This window comes from Lotus japonicus, chromosome 2 (assembly GCF_012489685.1).
Source record: "Lotus japonicus ecotype B-129 chromosome 2, LjGifu_v1.2".
In the NCBI taxonomy this organism is placed as follows: Eukaryota; Viridiplantae; Streptophyta; class Magnoliopsida; order Fabales; family Fabaceae; genus Lotus; species Lotus japonicus.
Window position 1 is genome coordinate 25,453,984 of NC_080042.1, and position 17,036 is coordinate 25,471,019.

Below are 17,036 nucleotides of genomic sequence, written 5' to 3' on the forward strand. Positions count from 1 at the left end.
AAACTTATGAGAAAACAGTACCCTAGGTCAAGTTTCACCTAATTCAGTTATGTTACTCACAATCTAATTCATATATGAACTCTTAGGAACATTTCTATGGTGATGTAGCCAATACCTTCACTTGTTAATACCTTAATCAAGTAAATCATTCAATTTCAGTTGCTAAGCCTAATGCCTTAGTACCTAGTCAATTTAATTGAAGAATGAAGCTTGTATGTTCAGGCCAACACAATAAGTTCCCACCCTTATACCTAAGTGATAGCAAACAAATCAATCTAATCCCAAGTCCCTTAATCCTTACCAACTGCCGTTGTGCAAGAAGAAAGCCAAACACTTGCATGCATTCAAGAGAGTATTGAAACAGAGAAAATATACATAGAAAGGAAACTTTATTCATATAAGAAACTCAGAAGTTCATAATATAACTTAAACTAGGATCCACAATCCCCAAGGTACAAAGGTAAACTAGCCAAACATGGCTAGAGAACTCATAATGCAAATCAAAAGAACAAAAACCTGAATTAAGAGTGCCAAGAAGCCTCCCACAAGCTCCAAGAAACTAAAACTCTAAGTTTTGTTCAAAAAGTTACAAGATACCTAAAAGAAATAACAAAAGCCCTATTTATAGAGTTTCCAACGGTCATCCACGCATGTGCGTGGCCTTTTCCACGCACATGCGTGGGCAAAAACGCTCAAAACGCAAAAATCGCAGCATCAGGTTTTGCCACCACGCATGTGCGTGGATCAGGCGGCGCACATGCGTGGGCATCAGGTTTTTCCAACAGAAGCTCCACGTATGTGCGTGGTATACATGGCGCACATGCATGGCTCATCTGATTTTTCTTCAATTTTGTAACTCCTTCTTCATCTATCATCATGGCTCATTACTTGGCTTTCAATCATCATCATTTTCCATCAAAAATCTATCAAACCTGAAAAGAATCTCAAGAAACCATCAAAACAACAATGTAACTCATGGAAACATCTCATTAATCATGTTAACTCATCAATCCATCATTCAATTTAGCAAATAAAACCCCCAAGAGACCATCAAGACTCAAATTTTCACAAAGTTCCAGCTCCAACCTGACCATAGGGATGAACCTTAAACTAAAACTAATAAAAACTAATAAAAAGATCAACTAAATAAATTAAAAACACTTAAACTAATGCAGATGCAAATATGAATTAAAAAGGGACTCAACTTGACTCAAAAACTCAATAAAGGACTCAAAAATGAAAAGAAAGAAACAAGAAGGACTCGACAAAGATAGAATAAACCTCGGGTCATCACAAAGCAGTGGTGGTGTTCTGCTGAAACTTGAGAAAAAAAAACGTGAGAGAAGAAGATTGTGTGGGTGCTAACGAGAGAGGACACGTGAGGTAGAGAGGGTTCAACTTGATATATATACATATAAATGAGTTATTTAGGTGTAGGTTTTTTTATGTAGTGTAAGATTTAACTCATAGAGCTAAAGAGAAAAATATAGGGATGACATATTACTATACCAAAAATTATAATGAGCTCTATGAAATAATAAAATATAAATTATGATCACTTTGAGCAAATTAAAATGATATATGAAGATAGTTAGAGCAAATATGACGTCATTATTTATGCGTCTAAGCTAAGTATCCTAACATAAAAGGTTGATAATTGCCCCGAGTTCATTTAAGTGAGAAAATATTTTGGAAGCAGCCTGCTCCAAAATCTAACGGAGAATCTAACAAGGAAATCTTTCCCAGATGGGGAAACTTCCTTCTGGGAAAAGATTCCTTACTGATAAGGATGGGGGAGGGGGAACCTGAATTTCATGAAGGATCCTCGAACACACTTTTTCGTGGCCCGGAAATTCACTAAAGGCCTATGCGGAGGTTAAGTAAAACTTCCTCGGGTTTCTGGAATGTAACCCCTAACGATATTACAGTCAAAAGTTCCGGAATTGCACACACATTCACAAAAAAATACCCTGAGGGTCCTATCCCCGCTCCGATTTAGAATCAAGGCTTAGTTAGTGTTCTAGCAAGCGAGAATCACTTCACAAATCTAAATCGCTTTCGTGTATGCATATGATGATGATCCAAGATATGCATAAGAAGTGGGGGGGGGTTGAATTGTACCCTTCAAAATCTTTAAGATCCAAACGATAGTTGATGATAGTTGAAGAACTGAATCGTTTGGCGCATCGGATAAGCAAGAGTAAATGAAAGAGACAATGACACACAAGCTTTTATATTGGTTCACCCCAGAACGATAGGATTACATCCAGTCCTCGACATTAACTGAGATTTCACTAAGGGTGAGTTCCAATGACTCCTCCTTACATGTATTCTTCAGTTTGCCTCCTCATGCAGGAGCATTCTTTAGAAACTGTCTCTTCAGGCATTGAGTATTATAGCCTCTCCAAGCAAGTATTATTTCAAAACTGCCTCTCCAAACATTGAGTATTCTTTGTCCCAACCTCTCCAGGGAGAACAAGTATTCTTTGTCCCTGCCTCTCCATGTAGAACAAGTATTCTTTGTCCCTGCCTCTCCAAACAGTTGAGTATTCTTTGGCCACTGCCTCTCCAGGCATTAAGTATTCTTAACGCCTCTTCGGGCCTAAGTATTCTAATGACTCCTCCTCAACAATTATTAGACGAGACTCCTCCCTACAAGTATAAAGGACTTTTCCTGCATGCAAGACCATTTCTACTACTTTACAATCTCTCCTGAATAAGAGGGATAGTAGTGAAATGAAGCACTAAGAACTATAAAGTATTATAGAATTACTTTATGTTCTTTTACAACAACGATGAAATAAAAAAATAAATCTCCTAAGTGAGAAGATCCTTGTTGCTGAGGTTGATGATAATGTCTTCTTCTGAGCTCATGCCTCTAGAATTTTCTTCAGACGATAAGAATATGTTCTTGATAGCGTGTCTGGAAATGCTGAACTAGGTTAGAATATTTTGATTGAATCCCAATTCATATTTCTAAAAAGTCTAGTGTTTGGTCTTGCAAAAGCCAACTTGTGAAGTCTTCATTCTTCGTACTTATAGCTCTTGATCTCCTGTGAGTACAAATTTAGCCATTGGATGGTCTCACGAAATTATGACTGTTGCATCGAACTGTGATGAAGTCAATAAACGTGTTGAGTTGGTACAACTTGATGGAGACTTATTTCTTTGGAAGTTGAAATTTGTTTATCATAGGTCAGAGCTATTATCCGTTGAGATGACCAAAGGCTCTTTGATAGATGGAGTGTTGCGTCTTTAGCCTTGGTTACAGTGTCGTGTCAAATCACGTGCTGCTGCAGATGTCGAGACTTCTTTGACTAGCTTCCCTATAATCTTCAGACGATGATGCATATTCCTCTTATGTGGACGATGATTGTAGGCAAAATGACTTGAAACTTCTTCCTTAGGATGATCTAATGATGTCTGGTTGAGGAATAGTCGACATAGACGATGGACTTCATCTCATTCCTAGAGAGAGATAAGGGAAAACTTTAGGTCTGAAGATTATGATAGTTTCCCTTGGTCATTGTGAATATTTGATGGTTGCTTGAAGCTTTGCACTTTGACCTCTCTCTCTTCTGTGTTGCCAGAGATCTTTTCCATATTGACATGATGTTTGCTTTCTCTGAACACAGTTTCTTCTGGTTGGCCAGGTCAAGTTGGACAACTGATTCTCCTTTGCAAGTTATCCTTTTCTTTCTTCTGCAGACGATCGTTTTTTCTCCTTGAGACGATCCTACTCTTCTTCTAGAAAGTCTTCTGACCTTCTGCTGACAGCTCTTCTTTTAATCAACTTTCTGATGTCTGCTGTCTTGTCTTCTTTTCTGCTTTGCTCGGAATCTCTCGTTGAAGAATCGTATCTCTTTTTGTAGCAGTTTCTTCTGTTGAGACGATCTTCAACTTTCTTCTTTCTTTTCATCTTTGAGTCAAACGATAAAATGTGCTTTGTCGAGCTTCATCTTTTCCTCGTATAGACAGTCTTTGCAGATATAACTTTTCTTCTTTGCAATCAGACTGTATGATTAGAGCAAGTGACTAATTACTTAGACTGTCCTTGTTCGTCCCAAATTCCAATGCATATGAAATTCCAGATGAAACAAGTAGATCATAAGTTCTTAGTTCTTTTGACTATACTTGTTTGTCTTGAAGTTCAATTCGTATGAAGTTCCAAGACGTAACAATTAAATCACCTTTGTGTAGCTCATGAAAAGTAAACAACAAGGATTCTTTATCTATCATTAATAGGCTCTTGGAGAACTCTTGAAAATTGTTATCATTCAAAATAAGATAGATGATGAAGGCGTTTGAACTTAACATATGACTCAGACTAGCATTTGAAATGGCTATAACCCCATAAATATATATACATAAAATATTTTAATCATTTCACTTGTCAACTTTAACATACACTTTTCACCGTTACGCTAGCATAGAACCTTGAGAGTAAGTCGGAGTTTAACTAAGAATATTAATTCTAAAAATATGAGTCTTACAAAATGCATGTGTCTAATGTTTTTATATCATAAACTTAAAATTATTATTTTCTACAACTAATCCCATTTCCACCCTCACATGAACACCGGCCATGAAAACTGAATGGTTTTGCAAATGTTGAAACAAGTATTGGAAATTAAAATTCCCCATTAGCTGGACCAGGGTGCTTCACAATAAACATAATAATATTTAACATTTATGGTGCAAATAAAACAAAATGTGACTAACAAGAGGAGAATATATTTTGCTGGCTTTGCATATATAATTAAAGGTAGGGTGGTACATGTGATTGTAATTTAATCATCTCTCCAAAAAGAGAAGAGTAATTTACTCTCTATCTTTTCATAAGTGTAACAGATTTCTCAGAAAAGTAATACTCCAAAACATTTCTCCCTTAAAAAAGAAGTTTAAATTATATTTCTCTCCTCTCTAATTTTAAAACCTACAATCCCCTCCTTGATGATAAATACATTTAAAAAAATATGTTACTAGGACCAATTTTTTCTTTACTAAAGGGAATTGGTAAATTTTATTGTCTATTACTCATTCTAGTTATATTTTAAGAACCAAATGAGAAATAATCTTGATTCTTTTATAAGAACTAAATTAAAGCCTATGCTACATTAGCTATTTTATGACACTATTACCCTTAATAATTTTGAACTAGTAAAATGTGCACTCATTGATTACTTTCTCTTTCATCTCACTCATCATCAACACCAATTACATTTTTCAATGTCACTTACACGTAATATAATAAGGATAGTTTTAAAAGTTTAACATTAATTTAAAATAAATTTATTATATTTAACTGCTTTAACTTACTAAAGAGAAAGAGGGACACAACCTTAGCAACTGCAGCTATTTATGATTCTATGTTTGCGAAAGAAGATGACACTGTACCTGCAACCTTTCAGGTTATATACATGACCGGATGGAGGAACACCCTTCTCAGCAGAAAGCAAAACGAAGGGGGTCAGCTACTTTATCTTTCACTGATATTCAAAAGTAATTTGGTAGCTAGAATTGATCTTTTCCTTCCTCTCCATATGCTGCATGCCTTAATAATATTTGCCCCTTAAACAATCACCTCAAATCCCATTGGATAATCTTGACCAAGCATTGTGGTGGCTCAATTTCCCTTTAAGTACGAGACGCTTAATGTAGAAGACCAATTGTCACTAGTAACTTACTGCCTTCGTTCTTTATTAATTGTTTACTTTGAATTTTTTTTGTTTCTATATATCTGTCACTTTAGCTTTTCAAAATAGCATTAAATGATGTTTTTTCAAATAATACCCTTACTAGCGTTTTTACCCCGTGCTTTGCACGGCGATTAAGTTTATTGTATAGATATATATGTAGAATAGTCATATAACAGAGAATATGTTCAAAAATGTATGTGAATAGACCAATTAACTTAAAAATGTTAAATAATAAACGTTGTATAACCTACCAATGTCAACACATGAACAGCAAAATAAATCCAAGTTTTTACGGAATGCCTTGCAAAAACAAAATGTTAAATATTGTTTATTTTGGAGAATTAAGACAGATCTAATCAAAATAAATTAAATCAATTCCTTTGAATAATTCCAGTTTTATAATTTGTAAGAGCCATGTCAGAAGTCAAATTTGAGGAAGACTTTTTGCTGATTTTCATTCCTTCAATTTTATGGTTCTTAGTTTAAATTTAAATGACTAAAAAGTCAAACATTAAAAACAACAATATGGGGAATTAAAACAGTTTTATTCATTACCACAAAAATCAATTCTCCATAATCAATATAGGTACATAGTTAAAAAAAAATTGGTACATACAACCGTTTCTTTTTTTTTAAATGGAAATAAATTAAAAATCACATGATATTTTGCTAAAAATTCTCTTTATACATAAAATAGGTTAAATGCATTAACCACCACCATTTTGATTTATTTATTGTAATTGGGCAAAAGAGTTTAAAGGTACTGACCACCAACATTTAATGTAATTTTATTTCATACGAAATTTAATAAATTAATTACATTGAGTGAATTTTTAAAAAACATGATACAAGTTAACATTATGTGAAAACCGTTTTCTAAAATGCATTAATTACAAATTATATTAAATGAATTAGTTACATTCATATTTAAATATAGGTGAAAATGACTTTTTACGCAGATTTTGGCTAATTACAATATTTAAAAATAATGTTGCTGCCCAATAAGGTATAATCATTTCATTAATACATTGAAGTAATTTTGGCAAAATTATGATATGAATTAATTTTTATAAATTAATTGTATAAAAAAAGTCAAGCATTAAAATCAAGTAATTCGTACTTTTTTATGCATTATATGATTTCGGTTTATATATGTCTTATTATGGTTATTACACTTAATTTAGGCAAAAATAAGCAATACTTAAACAATTCAATGATTGTAATTAATGCAACAAATGTAATTTGTATCATGATTTTTAACAAATCAGTCAACGATATTAATGCATATAATTGTCGTTTATATTTTTAAAATTTATATACATTGAATATAGTAAATGATTAAGTTAATATTTTTTTTAAAGTGATTAAGTTAATATTGAATGTTCACACATTTTTTATTGAAGAGAACATATTGAAAGTAAATATTTTTTCCTTGATCTATGGGTTCCACCCATTTATAATTTAGGTGTTTTTTCCCAATTTATGAACATATACTAAACACATTATAGGCAGATTTTTTTGTATATATGTTGACCCGGGGATATAAGGGTATTTTTGTGGGTCTTTTATTTTATTTTTAATTTATTTTCTGAGTTTTAATTAGTTTTTATGGTATTTTTATATAATTTTCGTATTTTTAATTATTTTAGGATTTTAGGAGTTTTTATTTTGATTTGTTAGATTTTAGTAGTTTTTATCTTATCATTAATTAGTACTTTTCAAATAATAGATTTGGTTAGGATTTAGGTTGTTTATTTTTTATTATTATCTTTCTAGGATTTTATTTTAATTAGTTTATTTTAATTTTATTTAGGATTTTCGGAATAAAGAGAAAAGAGAAAATCAGAATAAGAGAGCTGATCCGGTGCTGCTGGCCCACGGGATCTCCCATGCACGTGCAGGAAATCAATGGCTGTTGTATCCCTTCTCGCCATGTGGCATGATGGTGGCAGAGGTCCACCTTAAGACGGTGATGTGAGTTGTACTCGATTCCACTCTATTTAAAGCACGGACCAATTGATGGGTGACACGTGGCGGAAGTAAAGCTTGTTTTTTTTAACCTATCTGATGCCTAGCCCACGTGATGGTACGGAGAAAAGGCAACGGAAGGAGATCCATTATATATTGAATGTTACTTTTATTTTTGTGAAAAGTTTTTGGTGATTGGAATTGAGCACAAACTTCTTAGGATTTTGAGAGCTTTTGCAAGGTTTCTCCTGGAGATTTTAGGTGCTATTTTCTTTCTCTTTAATTCTTGATTATGGCCATGCTTGGCTAAACCTCTTTTAGTACTTGGGATGTGAATCCTTTTTAGGATTATGTTTTGATTCGAACCTTTGCTTCATATGAATTTTGTTTATTAATCTACGTAGTTGTTTCAATTTATCTTTTGATTATACTTGAATGAATGCGAGTAATTTACTGATTCTTATGAGAACGGAAGTTGATTAGGAATTAGAGAAACAAGGAAACAATTAGATTAGGCGTTCCCTACTGCTTGATTCAAGAGTAGAACCTAATTGCGTTGGCTAGTTTAAATAGAACTTAATCTTCAATTCCCTGGTCTAGGTGCTCGTAAAACAGACTTAGTAATTGAATTGAAAGTCTAGGGCGTGTGAGTTATCAACATCTTAGAACATAGGCTAAATCGTCGTAGAGGAGTTTATTAAATTCATATGAACATTGTTAGAATAAAGGCATAAGCTGAATAGGTGAAACAAGACCCAAGTACTATTTTTCTCATCTGATTTCTTAAACTATTTGATTTTCGCTTTTACTTTTTATGAGTGATTGCTACAATCTTTAAAATCCTTAAAATTGGTTTTTATTTTCATAATCTAAATATTAGAAGTTAAGAGAATTAGTATTGAATCACAATCCTCGAGGGATCGATATTTATTACTACGGGCAACTTTGTACACTTGCAAAGGAGCTATCAATATACACAGTAAAGGAATGTTAATTGAAAACATCCAAAGTAATATCAAATAATAAATAAAAATTTATAATTAAAAATCGCAAATTTATAATTATTTTCCGTATTTAATTTAATTTCCTTATTAATTTTAATTTCCTTATTAAAAAAAATAAATTAAATTAAATTAAATTTCCATATTTAATTTAATTTCCTTATTTAATTTTATTTAATTTCCTTATTTCATTTAATTTCCTCATTTAATTTAATTTCTTTATTTAATTTAATTTCCTCATTTAATTTAATTTCCTTATTTATTTTAATTTCTTTAATTAACTCAAAAATCAATATTTAAAAAATATTAACCAATTAATATTAAATGATAATTAAGGTGATTATGTTTATTGAATGGGCAATGATTAATTACGTTAAGAATACTACCATTTTTTAAAAACATTCCAAATTTGATTATCAAAATTTGGTGAGTATGAAAAAATTAAAGTTAAGTAAATGCATTTTATTTCTCAAAATTAAAAAGAAAAACTCAATATTTCTCATTTAATTTAATTTTCTTATTTAATTTAATTTCCTTACTTAAGTTAATAGTGTATATTTTAACCCAACAATCAATATGTTGTTAAAAAAATATTAAGTGTATATTTTTAACGTCATACTCATGTATAAAACTTTTTTTTAACTTGACACATTGATTTTCCTTAGTGAAGCTCTAATATAGAATTTTTCTGATTTGTTTTTAACGTGAAACAAATAATAGTGATATTTGATTTTGAATAAAAAAATGTGTTAATTCAATTTTTTTATAAAATATAAAAAATGAAAATTTGTGTCTCATTAAGGAAATAGTGATTATTTATCAAAAATCTCACATTGAATAACGAAATTCTTTTATTTTGAACTTGGAATCAATCAAACATTAATGCCCAAAGTTTTTCCCCTAATTTAAAGTTGATTTAGGCAAGGAATAATCAATCATTTTCCTTTTTTAAATTAATGCAAGAAAACATAACGTATTAACTGAATTTCCAATTTGAACTCAGATCATCATTTCCTTTTTTATATTTATTCGGTAATAAAGAATAATAATTAATTATGTAAGAAGAATATATATACATTAGGTCCTTAATTTGTGGATTTAAAGCTATCAATTTATTTTTACAATATTAAAACCTTTTTTTTTTAGTTTTTTTTTAGAAAGGAAATGCATTTACTCAACTTTAATTTTCTCCTTCAAATCAAACTCACCCAATTGGATGATTAAATTTGCAATATTTTTAAAAAATGGTTTTCGTAAATGATTTTTATATATTGAACACTAATTTAAATCTGATATTTTTTTTAAGGTATTCTTCATCAAACATAGTAAATTGAAATCGAACTCAGAAGTACTTGCGAATTCCATAATCCGAATAATTTATTGAAAGAACTAATTGTCAGGCAAAGACATCAAAATAGGCAATTAGACCAAGAAAAACGGATATTGAGTTTAAACCACGTATGGCCAGCAGACTTCAAAACAACGATAATGATATAGGTCAACAAAGAAAATTAAATCTAGACCACGTATGGTCAAAACGAAATCCACATAAAAAAACAGGAACATAATTTCCTCATATCTTCTCCTTCTTGACAACTTTCAATACCTTTTGTTGGTAATCATCAACTACAATAGAAAAAGACAAAAACACAGTATTAGTTTACAGAAAAAATGCAGATCTAACAGGTCAATTGAATAGAAAATGGGAAAAAAAACCTTTTGATATTTGCATACAAAAATTTCGATTGATATGAAAAGTTTGTTTGAAAAAATACCTTTTGTTGTCAATTCAACAACTGCAATTGAAAAAGCCAAAAACTCTGTATTAGTTAACAAAAAAAATTCAGATCTAACAGTTCAATTGAATGGATAGTGGGAAAACCGGGAAAAATTCAGATCTAACATGTCAATTGAATAGAAAGTGCAAAAAATACCTTTTGTTGTCAATTCAACAACTGCAATTGAAAAAGCCAAAAACTCAGTATTAGTTAACAGAGAAAATTCAGATCTAACAGTTCAATTGAATGGATAGTGGGAATAACGGGAAAAATTCAGATCTAATAGGTAAAATGAATAGAAAGTGCGAAAAAATACCTTTTGATATGAGCAGGTTGAAACTAAAAACTTGCACAATAAGGATGGCAAAAACACCTTTTGAATTTGAGATGAAATCAACAATAAGAAGGTTGATTTATAGGAAATGATTTTGAAAATTACATTTAATGGGGGACAACAAAACCAAATTATAGGGAAATCAGTGCAATTAATAAATTTGTGTGAATTGTTGTGGCTGTGACACTTGTCAGCCAGTGAGGGGAGTGGGATGAGAGTGAACCTTGAAATGCCACGTGTCTAATGCTTGTTGATAACGTTGTTCTTTTATATAGTATATAGATGAGAATAATAGTGAAGAAAGATAAAATACATTTAAGAGGGTAAAATAGAAAGCACACTACTTTTATGAAAATTAATATCATTAATTAAGCTCCTTAATATGTGTGTTTCTTCTCTTTATAAAAAGTTAAATATTTACAGATGTTGTACTTTATTCGCTATTAAAATGTTATAATTTATTTTTGGTGCTTGCTGTGGTACCTAAAGCCAGATTAAGGCGTGGTACCCAAAATGAGTTCGTTCGATAATAAAGACTCAATATACCGATTCAAAGTTTGATTTTATTCTATCGTATTAATGCAGCGTTGCATTCTTAGGAACGTGAGATTTGCGAATTATGTTTTCTGAGCTTTATTCATCCATCTACTATTGTCATTTTACGCGCATCTTCATCACCATCATTCGTTTCCACCACTCATTCATTTTTCATTAAAATATGAATTTCATAAGATAAAGTTAACTGATAAGTAAAATAAAATTTAAAGATGCAGTATTTACCTTGAATAACATGATAATAATATATTAAATTACTTAATACGGGTACCATACCCAAAGAAAATTATGTCCCGCCCAAAATGAACAATAAACCATTGACGATAGCCAAGGCGGGAAAGGCAACATGACGAGCTTCATTGCCCTCCCTTAGGTGATGGACCCACAAGCCAGCTGGAAGATTCCTTTGGATTTGTCTTATATGTACGGGGATTTGGGCCTTGATTGTCAGGCCCAAATATAAGAAAGATCCATATCATGACCACCCCCTCTATAAAAGGGGAGGTCATCCACTTGTACGAGACCAACTTTTTCAGCATTAATGAGAATATTCCTTTTATGGTAGTTTTGCTATTTTAGTGCTCTGCTAGGGTTTACTTTTTGTCTTTCTCTTACGTAAGCGTGCCCTAGTACAGAACATTGGCGCCGTCTGTGGGGAAGACTCAGCTCTTCCGGTGACAGAAGGAGGAATCGCGAGCCATGGAGACTCGTTCATACGGCGTAGGTCGGCGCGATCATCGCCGGCGCGGTGGTGGTCGACACGGCGGTCGCGCCGGCGGACGAAACAACAACCGTCCCGTACTGGACGACCAAGAGCAGGAAGCTTCCTCGGAGGGGGTCCACTCAGTGGCGCCGTCGCCGGCGTCATTGGTGAATGCAGCTCCGGGAAGACCTTCAGATCTGATCGCTAAATCAGATCCAGGTGTTCGGCGGCGTTCAACGCCGCCTGACTACGTGAACTTGGAAGATCTTAAAACAACTGCTCCACGGAGAGCGCAAGAGGCAGTGACAGGTATCACGCCTGCGGCTTTGCAACAAATGTTAGATACCTTGCAGAAGGTGCAGTCCCAAAACGAGCAGTTGCAAGCCCAAGTTGAGTATCTTACTCAGCGGCAGAATTTTAAGCAAGAACAACGCCTGGAGGCGGAGGATGTAGTTGAATTCCAACCTTTTGTTCCAGCCATCACTAGGGTGGACATTCCAAAGCACCTGCAAACCATGGCATTAGACGCCTTTTCGGGCGAATCTGATCCTATGGAGCATCTTAGATACTTCAATACTAAAATGGTGATCGGCGGGGCGTCGGATGCGGTAAAATGTCGATTATTGCCTTCCACGTTCAAGGGCATGGCGATGCAGTGGTTCATTCGACAACCGCCCTTCTCCATTGATAATTTCACTGATCTGTCCACTAAGTTTCTGACTCAATTTTCCGCCAATAAAACCACAAAAGCAACAATGTTTGATCTTATCAGCATACATCAGCAACCAGGCGAGAAATTAAAAACCTACATGGCACGCTTCAGCAAGATGGCGGTGCAGTTGGAGGATGAAAATCCAGATGTCTGTTTGGCGTCATTCAAAAATGGCCTTCGGGCGGGAGATTTGAATAGAGACTTAACAAGGCGACCGGCGAAGGATATGATGGATCTTCGCGCTCGTGTTCAAGAGTTCATATTGATTGAGCAAGATGACCAGAAGAAACAAGAAAGAGAGGAAGGACGTAAGCAGTCTCAATCTGGCGGTGTTTCACAAGACAAATCTAAGGCGGGGAAGGAAACCAGGATAGCGCAAACCCCCCGTGTACCAAGACCGGGACCATACCACAACTCTAAACCTGGCTTTCAAAATACATGGCACAGAAATTCACAAGGTCCCGCTGCTGCCACAGCTGGTCAGCCTGGTGCTTCGCCAACGCCAATCCCACTTACTAAGTTGAATGCACCCTTAAGTACCATTTTAAGGGCGGTTGGACAGACCAACGTTGTGCAGTACCCACCACCCCCACGACGGCCGCCAGCTAACGTGGACACCAATAGGTGGTGCGAGTACCACAGAGCGTTGGGGCATACGACAGATAATTGCTGGAATTTAAGGCGGGAAATTGATCGCTTGATTAAAGCTGGCCATTTGGCAAACTTTGTCAAAGACACAGCAGCGCCGGAGGTAGCTAAAATCACTCAAGGGGACAAAGGTAAAGGTAAAGAGATAGTTGAAGAGTTGGGCGATCCTGTTGGGGAATGCTCATCTATTGCAGGAGGATTTGGCGGGGGTGCAATTTCAAGTAAGGCCAGAAAACGCTACGTGGCGGCAGTACACTCAGTACAGGAGTCGAACGAAGGCGAGTGTTGGGTGAATCATTCCCCTATTATATTCACCCCTCAGGATTTTGCGCATGTAATTCCCCATGACAACGATCCAATTGTGGTAACAATTAGGGTTAACAATTATGTGACAAAGAAGGTATTCTTAGACCAGGGATCTTCGGCAGATATCATCTATGGAGACGCCTTTGATCGCCTGGGACTAAAGGAATCAGATTTGAAACCATACAGGGGAACTTTGGTGGGATTCACAGGAGACCGTGTCAGTGTGCGGGGATACGTCGAAATTCCGACTGCCTTTGGAGAAGGAGAGTTTGTCAAGAAGTTTCAAGTAAAGTACTTAGTATTGGCGTGTAGAGCCAATTACAACGTACTCTTGGGGCGAGACACCCTCAACAAGGTCTGCGCGGTCATCTCAACTGCTCATTTAACTGTTAAATATCCCGCCTGCAACGGGAAGGTCGGGATATTGCGTGTAGACCAGAATGCAGCAAGGGAATGCTATTTGAGGAGCGTGGCGCTCTATGGGCGGAAGGCCGCCAAGGAGAGCCACCGAATTACAGAAATCTTCCCACAAGAAGGATTTAGCTTGGACCCAAGAGATGATGCTGATGATTTTCGCCCACAACCGCTGGAGGAAACCAAGCAGGTGCAAGTCAAGGACAAGTTTCTAAAGATTGGCAGTGGTTTGACAACAGAACAAGAGGACAGACTAATCACCCTTCTGGGTGATAATCTAGATCTCTTCGCATGGACCATCAATGATGTACCAGGGATTGATCCCAAGGTGATCACTCACAAACTAGCCATACGACCAGGGGCGACCCCGGTCATCCAACCAAGGCGAAGAATGAGTGAAGAAAAGAACAAGGCTGTACAAGTAGAGACTGAAAAATTGATCAAGGCCCGCTTCATCCGTGAGGTACAGTACCCAACGTGGCTCGCCAATGTTGTAATGGTCAAGAAGGCCAATGGGAAATGGCGAATGTGCACGGACTACACGAGCCTGAACAAAGTGTGTCCCAAAGATTCGTACCCACTTCCCAATGTTGACAAGCTTGTGGATGGAGCTTCAGGGAATGAACTTTTAAGTCTCATGGACGCTTATTCGGGCTATAATCAGATTATGATGCATCCCTCGGATGAGGAAAGTACAGCATTCATGACCAATCAGGCGAACTATTGTTACAAGACAATGCCTTTTGGTTTGAAGAATGCAGGAGCTACGTACCAACGGCTCATGGACAAAATTTTTTCAAAGCAAGTAGGCAGGAATATGGAGGTGTATGTGGATGACATGATTGTAAAATCCGCCAGGGCTAGTGATCATGGCGGCGACCTTAAAGAAGCGTTTGATCAGTTAAGAACATATCAAATGAAGTTAAACCCTGAGAAGTGTTCTTTTGGGATCCAGGGAGGAAAATTCTTGGGATTTATGTTAACATCAAGAGGAATAGAAGTAAACCCAGATAAGGGAAGGGCGATCTTGGAAATGAAAAGCCCAACAAGTGTAAAGGAGGTTCAGCGTTTGACAGGGCGAATGGCCGCCTTGTCACGTTTCTTGCCAATGGCGGGTGACAAAGCGGCCCCGTTCTTCACATGTTTAAAAAAGAATTCAAAGTTTCAGTGGACAGAGGAATGCGAACAAGCTTTTACCAAATTGAAAGAAACATTGGCCACATTACCGGTACTCTCCAAGCCAACACCAGGCGTTCCATTAGTGCTCTATTTGGCGGTTACTGACAAGGCGGTAAGTACGGTTTTGCTCCAGGAAGAAGGAAAAAAGCAGAAAGTTATATATTTCGTGAGCCATACTTTACAGGGGGCAGAATTGCGGTACCAAAAAATTGAAAAGGCGGCTTTGGCGATTCTGAAAACTGCAAGGCGCCTCAGACCTTACTTCCAAAGTTTCCAAGTCAAAATTAAAACTGATGTTCCCTTAAGGCAAGTACTTCAGAAGCCTGATTTATCAGGGCGATTGGTTAGCTGGTCAGTTGAGCTGTCAGAGTATGACTTACAATATGAGCCAAGGGGCCAAGTCACAGTCCAGAGTTTAATTGACTTCGTGGCGGAATTAACACCCACTGAAGGAGAGAAGACTCAAGGAGAATGGGTCCTGTCTGTGGATGGATCCTCTAATAACACTGGAAGTGGGGCGGGAATAACAATCGAAAGTCCAGATAAAATGATCATTGAACAGTCTCTCAAGTTCGAGTTCAAGGCGAGCAATAATCAATCTGAGTACGAGGCTCTGATTGCCGGCTTAAGGTTGGCCATTGAATTGGGAGTCCAGAAGTTATTTATCAAAGGAGATTCGCAGTTAGTGGTTAAACAAGTGAAAGGTGAGTACCAGGTGAAGGATCCGCAACTGTCCAAATATTTGGAAGTGGTGCGCAGATTGATGATGGAGGTCAAAGAAATCAAAATAGAACATGTCCCGAGGGGACAAAATGAGAGGGCTGATGTATTGGCGAAGTTGGCAAGCACAGGGAAATTGGGCAACTACCAGACAGTCATTCAAGAAACCCTGCCTCGCCCGAGCATTGATTTGGTAGAAATAAAGTTGAAAGCTGTAAAGTCAGTCAGTGAGGGCGAGATATCTTGGATGGAATCGATTAAAACCTTCTTAGAGAACCCACCAAAGGAGGATGATTTGAACACGAGAGCAAAACGAAGGGAAGCCAGTTTTTACACACTGGTGGGTGGAGAGTTGTATCGGCGAGGAATCATGTCTCCTATGCTCAAATGTGTCGATATCAAGGACGCCCTCGGAATAATGGCGGAAGTCCACGAAGGCGTGTGTTCTAGTCATATTGGCGGGCGATCCTTGGCAGTTAAGGTGATAAGAGCAGGATTCTATTGGCCAACGATGAAGAAGGATTGTTTGGAGTATGTTAAGAAATGTGAAAAATGTCAAGTCTTTTCTGACCTACACAAGGCTCCACCAGAAGAATTAACAACCATGATGTCGCCTTGGCCGTTCGCCATGTGGGGGACCGATATCTTAGGACCATTCCCTGTGGCGAAGGCACAAATGAAGTACATCATCGTGGCGGTTGATTACTTCACTAAGTGGATAGAGGCTGAGGCAGTAGCAACTATCACGGCCGCCAAGGTCAGGAGCTTCTTGTGGCGAAGGATTATTTGTAGATTTGGGGTTCCCAGGGCATTAGTAATGGATAACGGAACACAATTCACAAGTAGTGTTACCCGAGAATTTTGTACAGAAATGGGAATCGAGATGCGATTTGCCTCTGTAGAACATCCACAGACCAATGGGCAGGCTGAATCGGCTAACAAAGTTATCCTGAAGGGTTTAAAGAAGAAACTGGATGAAGCAAAAGGGCTTTGGGCGGAGGAACTACCAGGCGTTCTTT

The 17,036-nt window shown here is 36.3% G+C and overlaps 1 long non-coding RNA gene across 1 annotated transcript; it reads right to left on the reverse strand.

The window, feature by feature from the left end:
* Window positions 1–10,043: 10,043 nt before the first annotated feature.
* On the reverse strand, window positions 10,044–10,864 carry LOC130735318 (uncharacterized). The gene is made up of 4 exons (XR_009018386.1): window positions 10,763–10,864; window positions 10,603–10,623; window positions 10,444–10,464; window positions 10,044–10,294 (listed from the first exon to the last, which is right to left on the reverse strand). It is a non-coding gene; the product is annotated as an uncharacterized LOC130735318 (long non-coding RNA).
* Between the last annotated feature and the right edge of the window lie 6,172 nt (window positions 10,865–17,036).